This window comes from Hypanus sabinus, unplaced genomic scaffold, assembly GCF_030144855.1.
Source record: "Hypanus sabinus isolate sHypSab1 unplaced genomic scaffold, sHypSab1.hap1 scaffold_352, whole genome shotgun sequence".
In the NCBI taxonomy this organism is placed as follows: domain Eukaryota; kingdom Metazoa; phylum Chordata; class Chondrichthyes; order Myliobatiformes; family Dasyatidae; genus Hypanus; species Hypanus sabinus.
Window position 1 is genome coordinate 231,843 of NW_026781253.1, and position 15,344 is coordinate 247,186.

General features: G+C 45.6%; 1 protein-coding gene across 1 annotated transcript in view; it reads left to right on the forward strand.

Annotated features, from left to right (window-relative positions):
- Positions 1-5,084: 5,084 nt before the first annotated feature.
- Positions 5,085-15,344, forward strand: part of LOC132388571 (C-type lectin domain family 12 member A-like) — a 45,106-nt gene continuing 34,846 nt past the window's right edge. Inside the window, exon 1 of the mRNA XM_059960947.1 lies at positions 5,085-5,133. The gene's annotated coding sequence lies outside the window, so the exon portion shown is untranslated. The remainder of the gene's footprint in view (positions 5,134-15,344) is intronic.

The following is a 15,344-nucleotide window of genomic DNA, read 5'->3' on the forward strand; positions in this document are numbered from 1 at the left end:
TGTGCTCAGAAGGGAATGTGAGGGAGAGCGGAGGCGAGCTGTCGGGATTCGTTAACAAGGGTAACAAAAGGATGCTCTGTGGAGAAAATGAGAGTCCTGGATGATATGTTGCTGGGACCCATGTTCTGAGTTGTGTAGTTTTCATGAAAACTGAAAACCTACAGCATAATAAGGTCCTTCGGCCAACAAAGTTGTGCCGAACATGTCCCTACGATAGAATTACTTGGCTTACCTATAACCCTCTATTTTACTCTGCTCCATGCAGCCAGCCAAAAGTATTTTAAAAGACCCTATCGTATTCGCATCCACCACCGTTGCCGGCAGCCCATTCCACTAGCCCATCACTCTCTTTGTAAAGAGCTTACCGCTGACATCTCATCTGTACCGACTGCCAAGCTCCTTAAAACTGTGCCCCACTCCTGATAGCCAGATCATCCGTAAGAAATAGTCACTGACTGTCCACACGATCAGTGCCTGTCATAATTCTTATACATCTCAGTCAGGTCAACCTCTCATCTTCCGTCGCTCCTCCGAGAAAAGGCCGAGTTTACTCAACCTATTCACATAGGGCATGCTCCCCATTCCAGGCAACATCATTGTAAATCACCTCTTCTATCTTTTTATGGCTTCCTCATCCGTTCTTCAGTGAGGCGAAAACAACTGAGCACAGTACTCCAATGGTTTGACCAGGGACCTATATAGCTGCAACATTACCTCTGGGCTTCTAAATTCAGTTCCACGATTGATGAAACCAATACACCAAGCGCCTTCTGAACCACTTTGAGCTGCTTTGAGCGTCCGATGGACTCGGACCCCAAGGTTCCTCTGATCCTCCACACTGCCAAGATTCTTACCATTAATACTATATTCTGCCGTCATATCTGACCTACCAAAATGAACCACTTCACACTTCCCTGTATTGATATCCATCTGCCACTTCTCAGCCCAGTTTTGCTTCACATCAAGGTCCCGTTGTAAACTCTGACAGCTCTCCACACTGTACATAACACCCCTAACCTTTGTGTCAGCAGCAAACTTCCAACCCAACCGCCACCTCCTCATCCAGGTCATTAAAAAAACATCTCTAAGTGTTAGGGTCCCTGAGGCACACTCCACTGCTGACCGACTTCCATGCAGAATATGATACGTCTACAATCACACATACCTTCTGTGAGCCAGTTTTGGATGCACAAAACAATGTCCCCTTGGTTCCCATGCCTCCTTATTTTCTCAATTATCATTACCTGGAGTACCTTATCAAATGCCTTGCTGAAATCCATATACACGACGTCTACTGCTCTTCCTTCAATCAATGTGTTTAGTCACATCCTCAAAAAATTCAATCAGGCTCGTAAGGCACACCTGCCCTTGACAAAGCCATGCTGACTATTCCTAATCATATTATACGTCTGAAAATGTTCAAAATCTTGTCTCTCAGGATTTCCTCCATCAATGTACAACCAGTGAGTGAAGACTCAATGGAATTATAATTCCTGGGCTATCTCTGCTCCCTTTCTTGACTAAAGGATCAATATTCGCAATTCTCCAAGCCTCCCGAACCCTTCCCGTCTCCATTGATGATGCAAGGATCATCGCCAGAGCTCAGCATCTCCTCCCTCGCCTGTCATTGTAGCCTGGTGCACATCTCATCCGGTCCCGATGAATTATTCCTTAATCCTGCCCAGCAAGGCTTCAGATGGCCCCTTCTGGCCCTCCTATTTACCTTATTAAGATCCTTCCTGTTAGCCTTAGAATCTTTTAGATATTACCTATCTTCCGAAACTTTTGCAAATTTCTCTTTTCTCCTTGACAGAGTTTCGCCTCTCCCTGATCTCTTCCGAACGAGACCAGCTGACTCTTGTGGAACAATATCAGGAGATGAACAGGACCCGGAGCCAATGTCGACTAAATGACCTTGAGTTGTATTCGTCCCTTGAATCCAGGACAATCGTGATTTCCCTTCTGGACTTATGCCAGATAACCTGTCTCAGGAATACGTGCATCGTCCAACAGAACAGCTCTATCCCCGAATGCAAATTATTCTGCCAACGTTGACCTGCAGGAAAGGTGAGGTGAAATCCCCCATTCCCCCGACGTACTCTCAAGGAGAGAGGAGAGAGAGAGAGAGAGAGAGAGAGAGAGAGAGAGAGAGAGAGAGGAGAGAGAGAGAGAGAGAGAGAGAGAGAGAGAGAGAGAGAGAGAGAGAGAGAGAGAGAGAGAGAGAGAGAGAGAGAGAGAGAGGAGAGAGAGGTTCAACCCGCTTGAACCCCATTCTCAAGGGAGAGACAGAGATGCGAAAGAGAGACAGAGAGAGGGGGGAGAGACAGAGGGAGACGTTGAGGAGAGAGATGGGCAGTCAGAGCGAGAGATAGAGAGAGATAGGATTACTCAGTCTGTGTTCTGGGCTATGCGTCTTGGGTCGATGTGGTGGGCATCACATCTATTGTCTGACTCCGCCAGACTAAGCCTCTGGAAGTTTATGAGGATCTATCTATGAAAATTGGACAAGTGGAGTCAGTGGATGTCGTGTACCTGGACTTTCAGTTAGCCTTTAATAAGGTCCCACTCAGGAGATTATTGGGCAAAATTAGAGCACATGGTATTGGGGGTAGAGTACAGAAATCGATAGAAAATTGTTTTGCTGCCAGAAAACAAAGAGTCGGGTTTAACGGGTCATTTTCAGAACGGCAGACAGTGACTAGTGGGGTACCGCAAGGCTCAGTGTTTGGGACCGCATCTATTTACAATATACGTTAATGATTCAGATAAAGGGATTAAAAGTAGCATTAGTAAATTTGCAGATGACACAAAGCTGGGTGGCAGTGTGGAAATATGAGGAGGATGTAAGGAGAATGCAGGGTGATTTGGACAGGTTGGGTGATTGGCCTGATGTATGGCAGATGCAGTTTAATGTGGATAAATGTGAGGTTATCCACTTTGGTGACAAGAGCAGGAAGGCAAATTACTATCTGAATGGTGTCAAGTTAGGAAAAAGGGAAGTACAATGAGATCTAGGTGTTCTTGTACATCAGTCAATGAAAGCAAGCATGCAGGTACAACAGGCAGCGAAGAAGCTAATGGCATGCTGGCCTTTATAACAAGGGGGAGTTGAGTATAGGAGCAAAGAGGTCTTTCTGCAGTTGCACACGAGCTCCTCGTGAGACCACATCTAGCGTACTCTTTGTTCAGGTTTTGGTCTCCAAATTTGAGAAAGGACATTCTTCCTATTGAGTGAGTGCAACATAGCTTCACGAGGTTGATTCACGGGATTGCGGGACAGTCGGGTGATGAAAGATTGGGAGAAACTGGACTTGTATACGTTGGAATTTAGAAGGATGAGAGGGGATCTGATTGAAACGTATTTGATTATTCAGGGATTGGTCACGCTAGAGGCGGAGGAACATTTTCCCGATGATGGGGGAGTGCAGAACCAAAGGCCACATTTTAAGGAGTAGCAGATTTAGAACGGAGTTCAGGAAAAAAAAATCACCCAGTGTGTTGTGGATCTATGGAATGCTGTGCCTCAGAAGGCAGTGGAGGCCAATTCAGTTAATGCTTTCAAGAAAGAGTTAGGTAGAGCCCTTAATGATAGCGCCGTCACGGGATATTGGGATAGCGCCGTCACGGGATATGGGAGAAGGCAGGAACAGAGTATTGATTGTGGATGTTCAGCCCTGATCACATTGAATGGCGGTGCTGCCTCGAAAAGACCAATGGCCCACTCCTGCATCTATTGTCTACTTCTAGAAGAATAGATTATAGGAGCAGGGGTGTTGATGTTGAAGCTCTATAAGGCACTGGTTAAGAACTCAGTTGGAGTGCTGTGTGCAGTTTTAGCCTCCTTATTTAAGAAAGGATGTGCTGACGTTGGCGAGGGTTCAGGGAAATTTCACTAGAATGAGTCCGGGAATAAGAGGGTAACATATGAGGAACGTTTGCCCGCTCTTGCACTGTAATCCTTGGAATTTAGAAGAATGAGGGGGACCTTATTGAACCATTTCGAATGTTGAAAGGCATGGACAAAGTGGATCTTGCAAAGTTGTTTCCCATGGTGGGGGAGTCCTATTACGAGAGGACATGACTGAAGTATTGAAAGGCGTCCATTCAGAACAGAGATGAGAAGAAATTCTAATAGCCAGAGGGTGTTGAATCTCTGGAATTTGATGTTACGGGCGGCAGTGGAGGCGGTCATTGGGTGTATTTAGGCAGAGATTGATAGGTATCTGAGTAGCCAGGGCATCAACGGTTATGATGAGAATTCGGGAGAAGTAGGACTAAATAGGTGAATGGGTCAGCTCATGATAAAATAGCGGAGCAGACTAGAAGGGCCCGAATGGCGAGCTCTGCTCCTGAGTGTTATGGTCTTAAATGTATCCAGCTGCAGCTTTAACACTCCGCGTTGAGGAGTTGGAAATGGAACTGGATGAACTCAGGGTCATTCGGGATGCCGAGGGTGTGATGGAAGGACCTATTGGGGAGGAAAGTTAAGCTGCAAAGTAATTCCAAAACATTCGAAAACACTTCTCTCTGTATGCATAACACCCTCCCTCTGCAAAATCCCTCTAAACCCCGTCAAACGTTCTCCCCTACACTCATTCCCGTCACCGTCACACACTGTCTGCAATGCACCACTCCCGTCTCTGTCATCCATCACTCCGTTCCAAGCAATCCCGTCTCCCAAACCCGTCTCCCGTGACCCAAACCCCCTCCTGCACACTTCGCCGTCTCCATCATTCCGTACGTACTCATATGTCCCATCCCAATCTCGGTGATACAGTCCTTGTGCTAAACGTTTCCCATATACGTCGTCTCTCCACTCTCCTCCCACTATGTGACACAGTTAATTGTGGGGTGTATTAGGAGGGATCATAGTTGGTGTTACACCTCCCCCCGTTCCAATGGGGCATCTATCACCAGGATCTGAATCTCTCCACTACTCTGCATGCACGGGGCCGGTCATGTGATTCCACACCACTTGCAACAGTGTTTGCAAACTCACCACCCTTTCCCTGGCCTCCTCTCTCCTCCCCTTCCTTCCTCTAACGGCAGCACACAGTCCGCTCACTCACACACACCATCTCCGAGAGACACACGCAATTCGAGACTGCTGGAAAGCCGAAAGGCTGGGTATTGGTGAGTAGGGGAACCGGAGGAGGGAGAGGGTTTCATACCTTTTCTGATTCTAGTAGAGTGTGCTGCGATGGTGTGGGAGGTACTTCATATGTCTAACCCAGAGAGTGAGATGGTATAATATTTAGAGAGATTCGCTGTTTCTCTGACCCCGGGAGTGTGTGACGGCTCGGCGTGGACTGAGCTTCACTCCTTGTAAGACCCCGGAGTGTGTGTTGGGACAATGTGGAGGGAACTGCACTCTGTGTGTGACCCCAGCAGTGTGTAATAGACCGTCGTTGTGGAGGGAGCGTTACTCAGTGTATTTTTCAAGGAGTGTGTGATGGGATAGTATGGAGGGATTCTTGCTCTGTCTGTGACTGCTAGTCAGTGGATTTCGGCGTATTAACATACTCCAATCAGGGATAAGGAGCATGAAAATGGTAACTCACATATTCTGCTGTAAAAGATGCAATCTGAACACCCTTTCTGTGTCTCCATTCTCCGCCCTCTCCTTTCTCTTTTCTCAGCACACCATTCCTTCTCTATGATTCTTAAGTAAGTGAGTAAGCAGCATATATCTACAAATGAAAAGTGTATGTATGGGAAGGTGGTTTTGCAAAGTGAGGTCAGGGATTTAGCTATTAAAGTCCAGGACCACTGGACTGGAGAGTTGCTGAAATTGAGTTGCAGGGGGATGGGATTCAGAACTCCAGAGCAGAGCAGAGCAGAGTCGATTTGGAGGCAGAAGTTGATACCGCAGAAATACTCAGATATCAAGAGTTTATGCATAATGGGACTGGTGCACTAAGCTCCATATATTTCAATGCAATAAATTATAAAAAAAGGCGTTTGAACTCAGGGAATGAACTAATACAGCGAATTATAAAATTGTGGACATTGCTGAGAATTGGGTGTCGGAGGAGCAAGCAGGAGAGCACGATATCTCTGGTATCCCTATTTTAGTCGTGAGAAAGAGGAAGGAATTAAAGGAGGAGGAGTGACATTACTGGGCTGAGAAAATATTACCGAAGTCAACAGTCAGGACAGGCAAGAAAATTCGTCTAACTGAGGCTTTATGGGTGGTAATAACAAATAAGAATTGTATTGTAATGTTATAACATAGAACACGGAATAGAACAACTCAGTACAGGCAACTGAGCACACAATGCTGTGCCGACCCTTAAACCATGCCCCCCTTCATATAACCCCACACCTTAAATTCTGCCATTTCCCTGTCTAGTAGTCTCTTAAATTTCACTGGTGTATTTGCCTCCACCTCTAACTCAGGCAGTGCATTCCACGCACCAACCACTCTCTGAGTAAAAGCACCTTCCTCTAATATTCCCTTTGAAATTCCAAACCCTTACCTTAAAGCCATGTCCTTTTGTATTGAGCAGTGGTGCCCTGGGGAAGAGGCGCTGGCTGTCCCTCTATCTATTCCTCTTAATATCTTGTATTCCTCAATCATTTCTCCTCTCGTCCCCCTTCACTCCAAAGGGTAAAGCCCCAGTTCACTTAATCTCTGATCATAATGCATACCATCTAAACCAGGGAGCATCCTGGAAAATCTCCTCCGTACCCTAGCCAATGCTTCCACATCCTTTCTATAGTGAGTCAACAAGACTGTACACAGTTCTCCATTTTTTTTGTTGCATTTCTTTGTTTTTTTTTCCAAGGAAGGTGGGATCTTTATAACCATATAACCCTAATGCGAGGATAAAGCAGTGGATGTTGTCTATATGGACTTTAGTAAAACCTTTGACATAGATCCCTGAGGCACACCACTGGTCACCGGCCTCCAACCTGACAAACAGTTATCCACTACTACTCTCTGGCATCTCCCATCCAGCCACTGTTGAATGTATTTTACTACTTCAATATTAATACCTAACGATTGAACCTTCCTAACTAACCTTCCATACGGATCCTTATCAAAGGCCTTACTGAAGTCCAAATAGACAACTTCCACTGCTTTACCCTAGTCAACCTTCCTCGTAACCTCTTCAAAAAATTCAATAAAATGTGTCAAACATGAGCAGCTTCCACGCAGAAATCCATGCTGACTATTCCTAATCAGACCCTGTTTATCCAGATAATTATATACACCATCTCTAAGAATACTTTCCATTAATTTACCCACCACTGACGTCAAAAGGACAGGATTGCCCACAGAAGGCTTGTTGCAGAAGGGTCATATTCTGCATGGAGGTCGGATAGTGCGGAGAGCCGTCAGAGGTTACAGCGGGGTATCGATTGCATTTTGAGGAAATTACAAGTAGGAGCCTATGGAATTACGGGAAATTGTAGGGCATTGAAGAATTCAGTAGAACAGATTGATCTAGGAATATTGGTGCATAGTTCCCCGAAGGTAGAATCTCATGTGGATAGGGAGGTGAAGAAAACTTTTGGTATGCTGGCCTTTATAAATCGGAGCATTGATTATAGGTGTTGGAATGTAATGTTAAAATTGTACAAGGCATTTGTAAGGCCGAATTTGATGTATTGTGTACAGTTCTGGTCACCGAATTATAGGAAAGATGTCAGCAAAATAGAGTTAGTACAGAGATTTACAACAATGTTACCTGGGTTTCAGCACATAAGTTATAGGGAAAGGCTGAACAAGTTAGGTCTTTATTCTTTCGAGCGTAGAATGTTGTGAAGGGGGGACTTGATAGAGATATTTACAATTATGAGAGGGAAAGATCAAGTTGACTTGGATAGGCTTTTTTCATTGAGAGTAGGGGATATTCAAACAAGAGGACATGATTTGAGAGTTCGGGGGCAAAAGTTTCAAGGTTACACGAGGACGAATTTCTTTACTCAGAGAGTGGTCGCTGGGTGGAATGAGCTTCCAGTAGAAGTGGTAGAGGCAGATTCGATATTATCATTTAAAACAAAATTGAATAGGTATATCGACAGGAAAGGAATGGAGGCTTATGGGCTGAGTGCGGGCCACTGGGACTAGTTGTGTGTAAGCGACAGCACGGACTAGAAGGGCCTTGATGGCCTGTTTCTGTGCTGTGATTTTTGTATGGTTATCTGGTTAAATAAACGGGCAGAATATTATATAAATAAGGAGAAAATTCAAAATTCTGAGATTCAACAGGATTTGGGTGTCCTCATGAAGGATACCCTTAATGTTATCCTCCAGGTTGAGTCAGTGGTGAAGAAGGCAAAAGCAATGTTGGCATTTATTTCTTGAGGAATAGAGTATAGGAGCAAGGATGCGATGTTGAAGCTCTATAAGGCACTGTTAAGACCTCACTTGGAGTACTGTGTGCAGTTTGGGTATACTTATTTAAAAAAAGTTTGAGCTGACTTTGGAGTGGTTTCAGAGAAGCTTCACTACAGTGATTCCGGGAATGAAAAGGGTTAACATATGAGGAACGTTTGGCCGCTCTTGGACTGTACTCCTTGGAGATTAAAAAAATAAGGGGGGGTGGAATTATAGAAACATTTCTAATGTTAAAAGGCATGGACAGAGTGGTGGTGGCAAAATTGTTTTCCATGTTGGGAAAGTCCAGTACGAAGAGGCATGAATTAAGGATTGAAGGGCCTCCCTTCAGAACAGAGATATTTTTTTTATATTCCAGAGGGTGGTGAATCTGTGGAATTTGATGCCACGGGCGGCAATGGATTTCAAGTAATTGGGTGTAATTAAGTCAGAGATTGATAGTCATCTAAATTCCCAGGGCATCAAATTATAAGGTGAGAATGCGGGGGAGTGGCACTAAATGAGATTAGCTCATGATAATATGGCGGAGCAGACTCGATGGGCCGAATGACCAACTTCTGCTCCTTTGTCTTATGGTCTTTTGGATGAAAAACTGGGCTCAGAATTGGCGGATTGCGTTCCACCCAGGTAAGTGGGAGGTGGTTCATTTGTGTAGGTTAAGTATAATGGCAGGATATATTACTAATGGTAAACCTTGCAGTGTGGACGATCAGAGGGATCTTGGAGTCCGAGTCCATCAGACACTCAGAGCTGCTGCGCAGTTTGACTCTGCGTTTAAGGTCCGATGCATTGGTAATCATCAACCGTGGAATTGAGTTCAACAGCGACAGGTAATGTTGCAGCCCGATAGCACACCGGTCAGACCCACTCCCCCCCACCCCCACCCCACCTTGGAGAACTGTGCTCAGTTCTCGTCAACACACAAGGATAATGGGGAACCTGTAGGAATGGTGCAGAGGAGCTTTACAAGGATTTGTGCATGGATTGGGGATCATGCCGTCTAGTAATAGTTTCAGTGAACTCGGAGTTCTCTCCTTGCAGCGACGGCGGATGTGAGGTGACCTGACAGAGGTGTATAAATGATGAGAGGCATTGTTCGTGTGGATAGTTAGAGACAACGCCACCAACATCATTCTCTTCGGCAAGGTTACTCACAGCTCCTTCTACATTCTCATACAAACCGCCACAAAGCAGAACGCAATCAAACTTCTCAGAGAGGTGTTCGCGGGTTCCACATCATCCTTCAATGTGGTCTGCAAACTGGACCTTGTCAAAAGCCTTGTTAAATTCCATGCAAGTTACATCTTCTATCCGTGCTTGATCTCCCTTCCCCGGTCAAATCAGACCGACTACTTTCCCTGCGTCTCACGCCATCTGGCACCTCCCTCCCCCTTCAATGTTCCACGCTCCCAATCTCCTCCTCTCTTTCCCTCTCTCACCACTCCAGTTCATGTCCGTCTCTCCCAATCTTCCATCTCCTTGGGTTTCTACCATCTGATATATTCTTAATGGACATGTCTGTGTTTATTGCACATAACAACTGAAAAACTAGCTCCTACACAATCAAATCAGCCGGTCATCTCTCCCTGTGTCCCACATCATTATTCCCGAAGGATTTACCCTGTTTTACAGAATTGGACTGTAATAGAATTTATCCCGGGATTAAACAGAAATAAAGACGCAAACCTCGGTGTACGGTTTACCGCTCAATAGGTGATCACGTTGCCTTACGACTCCACCAATGTCAAGTTATCTATTAAATGTATACAGTGAATTTTGGGCAACAGCCAACAGACAAAAATACTCAGTGAGCGATTTCAAGAAGCACTTGTTAGATATCATCTAGTTTACGAATGCTACCGGGAGGTGGACAAATTTAGAACTGCACGTCTACAGTCAGTTCCTCTTTTACCAAGACAGTGTGGGATTAAAGTGAACATTACCTCATTTTTGGTATGCAATGCTGCTAGCTTTTGTTAGCTCGCACAAGCAAGGCAGCGTCTGCAACTTATCCTGTGACCTTCGTGACCTCAGTCTTCAGCTAGTCCAGCTTGGCAAAATCATTTTTTTTTTCACATTCAAACAAAGTAACTTACCATGCGAACGTAGGATTTAGGAGCAGAATTAGACCATTTGTCTCATTTAGTCTGCTCCAGCATTTCAGCGTGCCTTATCTAATTTACTTCTCAGCCTCAATCCCATCCCCTCTTCCAGTATTCAAGAATCTCTGCCATAAATATATACAAGAAGAAAGCTTTGGCCTCCAAGGCCGGCTGTGGCAAAGAAATCCACAAATTCACCACAGTCTGGCTAAATAAATGTCTCCTTGTCCCCGTTCCAGAAGGACGCGCTGCTCTTCTAAGTATTTGTCCTCTGGTCTTCAACTCCCCCACCATAGAAAAAAATCCTCGCCACACCACCTCGATCAAGGCAGTTATATTTTCAATAGATTTCAATGGGATCGCTCTTCTTCCTTCTAAATTCCAATGGGTGCAGGCCTAGAGATTTCCAGCGCTTCTAATCTGGCGCCATTCAATCATGGAATCATTTTTGTGAACCTCGTTTGAACCATCTCCACTTTGAGCACCATCTTTCTAAGATAAGAGGCCCAAAACTGTTCACAATACTCCAGGTGAGGCCTCACCAGTGCTTTATAAAGTCTCAGCAACGCACCTTTCCTTTTAAATTCGAGTCGAAATGCTGACATGCATTTGCCCTCCTCACCACAGACTCAACCTGAGAAAGTTACATCATCGGCACGACATTGTGGGCGGAGTGGCCGGGAACGTGCTGTAGATTTCTGTCTGCAACCTGCAAATTGTCCTTTAGGGAATCCCGCACAAGGGTTTTAATGTCCCCGTGAATCTCAGATTTGTTTTCTTTGTGTTTTCTCTCCATTTAGAAAATATTCAACTCTTCAATTTTCTCCCAAAGAGCATGACCATACATCTTTTAACGCAGCAGTACATCTGCCATTTCTTTGCCCTGTCTAAGCCCTTCTGCAGCCTGTCTACTTCCTCAAAACTACGTGCCTCTCCACTTATCCTCATACCGTCTGGAAACTATGGAGCCATGTTCATGGAGCTACAAACACGGACCGTAAGATCCCTCTGCTCATCGGCACTGTCTTGTCTTTAATAGTGTGCTTTATCTTTCTATTTGTCCGGGTTGAACCCATCTGCCACTTCACCAAACATATCTGCAAGGGATTTCAACAGTGCAGCAATTGTTTTCGTTTCTAGGAAAAGATGAGGAAGTTGCAGGACCTGTGTATTCCAAAAATGAAGAAGTTATCAGTAGTCAAGAAGTATTCGATTTTGGCTGAAAAGGGAACTCAAAACTCTTGTAAAAGCTAAAGAAGGGGCTTACTAGAAAATAATAATGCAATCACCGGTTCGGCTCGCGTCTTCATCCGGGTGATGGTAGCCCCCGGCCCGAGAAACTTACGAAATCTCGTTTGGGTGGACGTTGTACTATGTTTACAAACAGTACACGATATGAGAGTAAACGATTCAGCTTTATAATTTGTCCATATGGTTTGTAAAGCAACATGTAAAAGGGGCATATTCTCATGAAACAGTCTAATGTGCAAACGTTGGAGCTGACAGTGTCGTCCATTTGTTCCCGTTGACCTTTTGCGAGCTTAGCCGACCCCCGGATCCACGCTCTTCAGACCACTCCGTCCACAGGTCCTAGAAACATAGAAACACATAATTCCTACAGCACAATAGAGGCCCTTCAGCCCACAAACTCTGTGATCATGTCCTTATCTTTGAAATTCCCTAGGGTAACCCATTGCCCTCTATTTGTCCCTGAGCTACATTTAGCTGTCTACGAGACTGTTAAAAGAGGCTGTCGTACCGGCCTCCACCAACATCGCCGGAAGAGCATTCCGCGTACTCAGCACTCTCTCCGGACAAAAAAACATACCCATGGATTCCCCTCTGTTCCTACTGCCAAGCACCTTAATACTGGGCCCTCTAGAGCTATCTATTTCAGCCCTGGGAAAAGCCCTCTGACTATCCACAAAATCAAAGCCTCTCATCATCTGATACACCTTATCATATCGTCAGTTATCTTCCGTCTCTCCAAGGAAAAATGGCCAGGATCGCTCAACCTATTCTCTTAAGGCATGCTCACGAAACCAGGGAACATCCTTGCAAATATCCTCTGCATCCTTTCCATCGTTTCCACACCCTTCCCTTAGAAAGGCGACCAGATCTGAACACAGTCCTCCAGGGAGCGTCTGGCCAGGATCCTATAAATTTGCAACATTGACACTCGGCTCCTAAACTCAATCTCACGATTGATGAAGGTCAATACACCGTACGCTTTCTTAACCACAGAGACAACCTGTGCAGCTGCTTTGAGCGTCCTATGGACTCGATCCCAAAGATCTCTCTGATCCACCACACTGCCAATAGTCTGACCATTAATACTATATTCTGTCATCATATTTGACCTACAAAAGTAAAAGCCTGTCGCCTACCCGAGTTGAATTCCATCTGCCAGTTCTCTGCCCAGATTTGCATCCTATGAATGACCCGCTGTCAGCTCTGACAGACCTAATAATTGGGGGTATCTACAACACCGCGAACCTTTTCATCTTCCACAAATTTAAGAACCACAGCTCCAGATCCCCATTCAAATCATTCATGCAATCACGTAGAGTTGAGGTCCAAGACCAGATCGCTGAGGAACCCCACTGTTCGCCGGCTTCCATGCAGAATATAACACGACTGCAACCTCTCTTTGCCTTCTGAGGGCAAGCCAGTTCTGGATCCACAAAGCAATGTCTCCGTCGGCGACGTGTCTCCTTACACGGGATACATCATCAAATGTGTAGATAAGCCCACAAAAGGAAAGGCTGCAATTCATTAGCTATTGGGAAATAAAACTGGTCAGGTGTTACACTTCTCAATCGGAGAGATTTTTGGAGATAGTGATCATTATCTCCTTTACGATGGCACTGGAGTGAGATCGGAACAGACAAGGTTTTTGTTGGAGTAAAAGGAATTATCAGGCTATCGGATAGGAAACTGCAAGATTAACTTGGAAACAGATTTTCTCAGGGAGAGGCATTGCAGAAATGAGGCAAATGTTCAGGGGATATTTGTGTGGAGCTCTGCATAGAAGAATATGAACTATCAAGTGTGACAGTCGCAAAGTCTGTAAGGAACCAGAGGAAATAGCAGAAACATAACGAATATTTTGCTTCAATATTCACTATGGAAAATGATCTGCGTGACAGTAGCAATCACTTGCAGCATGTTGGTATTAAGAAAGAGGATGAGCTGCAGCTTCTGGAAAGCATCAAGTTAGTAAGTCGCCGGGACCGGACGAGATGTACCCCAGGCTACTGTGGATGCGAGGGAGAAAATTACTGAACCTCCGGCGAATATCTTTGCAACATCAAGGGGGACGGGAAAGGTTCCAGAGGATTGGAGGGTTGCGGATGTTGCTCCTTTATTCCAGAAAGTGTTCGAGATAGCTCAGTGAATTATAGACCATGAGTCTTAACTCAGTGGTTAGTAAGTGGATGGAGATGATCCTGAGAGGCAGGATTTATGAACGTTTGGAGAGATATAAAATGATTGGGAATAGTCAGTATAGTGTTGTACGGCAGACCGTGCATAACGAGCCTGTTTCAATATTTTTAAGATGTGACTAAACACTTTGATGAAGGAAGAGAAGTAGATGTAGGGTAAATGAATTTCAGCAAGGCATTTGATAAGGTGTCCCTGGAGGGATTATTGAGAAAGTCAGGAAGCATGGAACACAGAGAGAACGAAGAAGTGAAGGAATAAGTGAGGTGGATGAAGAGGAGGAAATAGAGCATTTAATTTCGTTAAAGAAAGGTGTAGAGGAGAGGGGAAGTGGAGAGGGATGCTGTTTGATATGGAAGTCGTTGAGGTGGGGGAGGTGAGAGGGACAGAATGAGCCAGTGCCAGGCGAGGTAGGGAGAAGGAAGAGAGAGACAGGGAAACGAGAGGAAGAGGAAGATTGGGACAAGGGAGGAGGAAGGTGAGGTGGGAGACAGCGGGAAGCCCGGAGTGAAGGGAGGAGCGGAGGAAGGGACTGGGGAGATGGGCCGAAAGACATGTACCGTCGCAAGGGACGGGGGAATACAGTAAGCATCTTTGAGTGTGTAAGCACATCTGCGTTTCAGGGCGACAGGAGTCGGTCGTGGAGAGAAGAAAAAGAGAGGGGCAGATGGGGGAGAGAGTGGAATAAGATAATGGGGATGAGGAGACAGAGGGGCAAAGGTGGGCGAGAGGAGGTAGAGAAAAGAGCAAGGGTTGACGGGGGAGGGATATACGAACGAAAGAAAGAGAGAATGGTGGAGGGAAAGCGGAGAATGAAAAGGGGAGAGTTGGGAAAGCTTGTCGAAGGAGAACGAGAGGAAGAGACAGAGAGTGCCAGGAATAAGGAGAGAGAGAGAGAGAGAGAGAGAGTGAGAGAGAGAGAGAGAGAGAGAGAGAGAGAGAGAGAGAGAGAGAGAGAGAGAGAGAGAGAGAGAGAGAGAGAGAGAGAGAGAGAGAGAGAGAGAGAGAGAGAGAGAGAGAGAGAGAGAGAGAGAGAGTGTCACTGGACGAGGAAAGCGAGGAAAGCCTGTGGAGGGAACGAGTTTCGAGGTGAATTGTTCACCTCACTCGGAGGGAGTGTGGTAACGTCCAATGCGTAGAACAGGAACCAGCTGGGGGTGCATCAGTCCTGGCTAATTGAGGCTCTGTATGAGTGTAATAATCCCTCGGACTTTCTCTCCCTCATTCCTACCCTCCATCACAACTTACCTCCAACAAATCATTTCCTTTCTCTGTTCCTACTTCGATTCCTCAGTCCTCCCAGAATCCCTCTTCCATCTCCACCGCGCTCTCCATCAATCCTCTCCTCCTCTCCGCTGTCTTGCTCCATCCTGACCTCACTCGCTTAACTCCGTTCACAGACCCTCTCTCCCCAATCACTCTCCAAACCTCCCGCCTTCATTTCTCCGTCT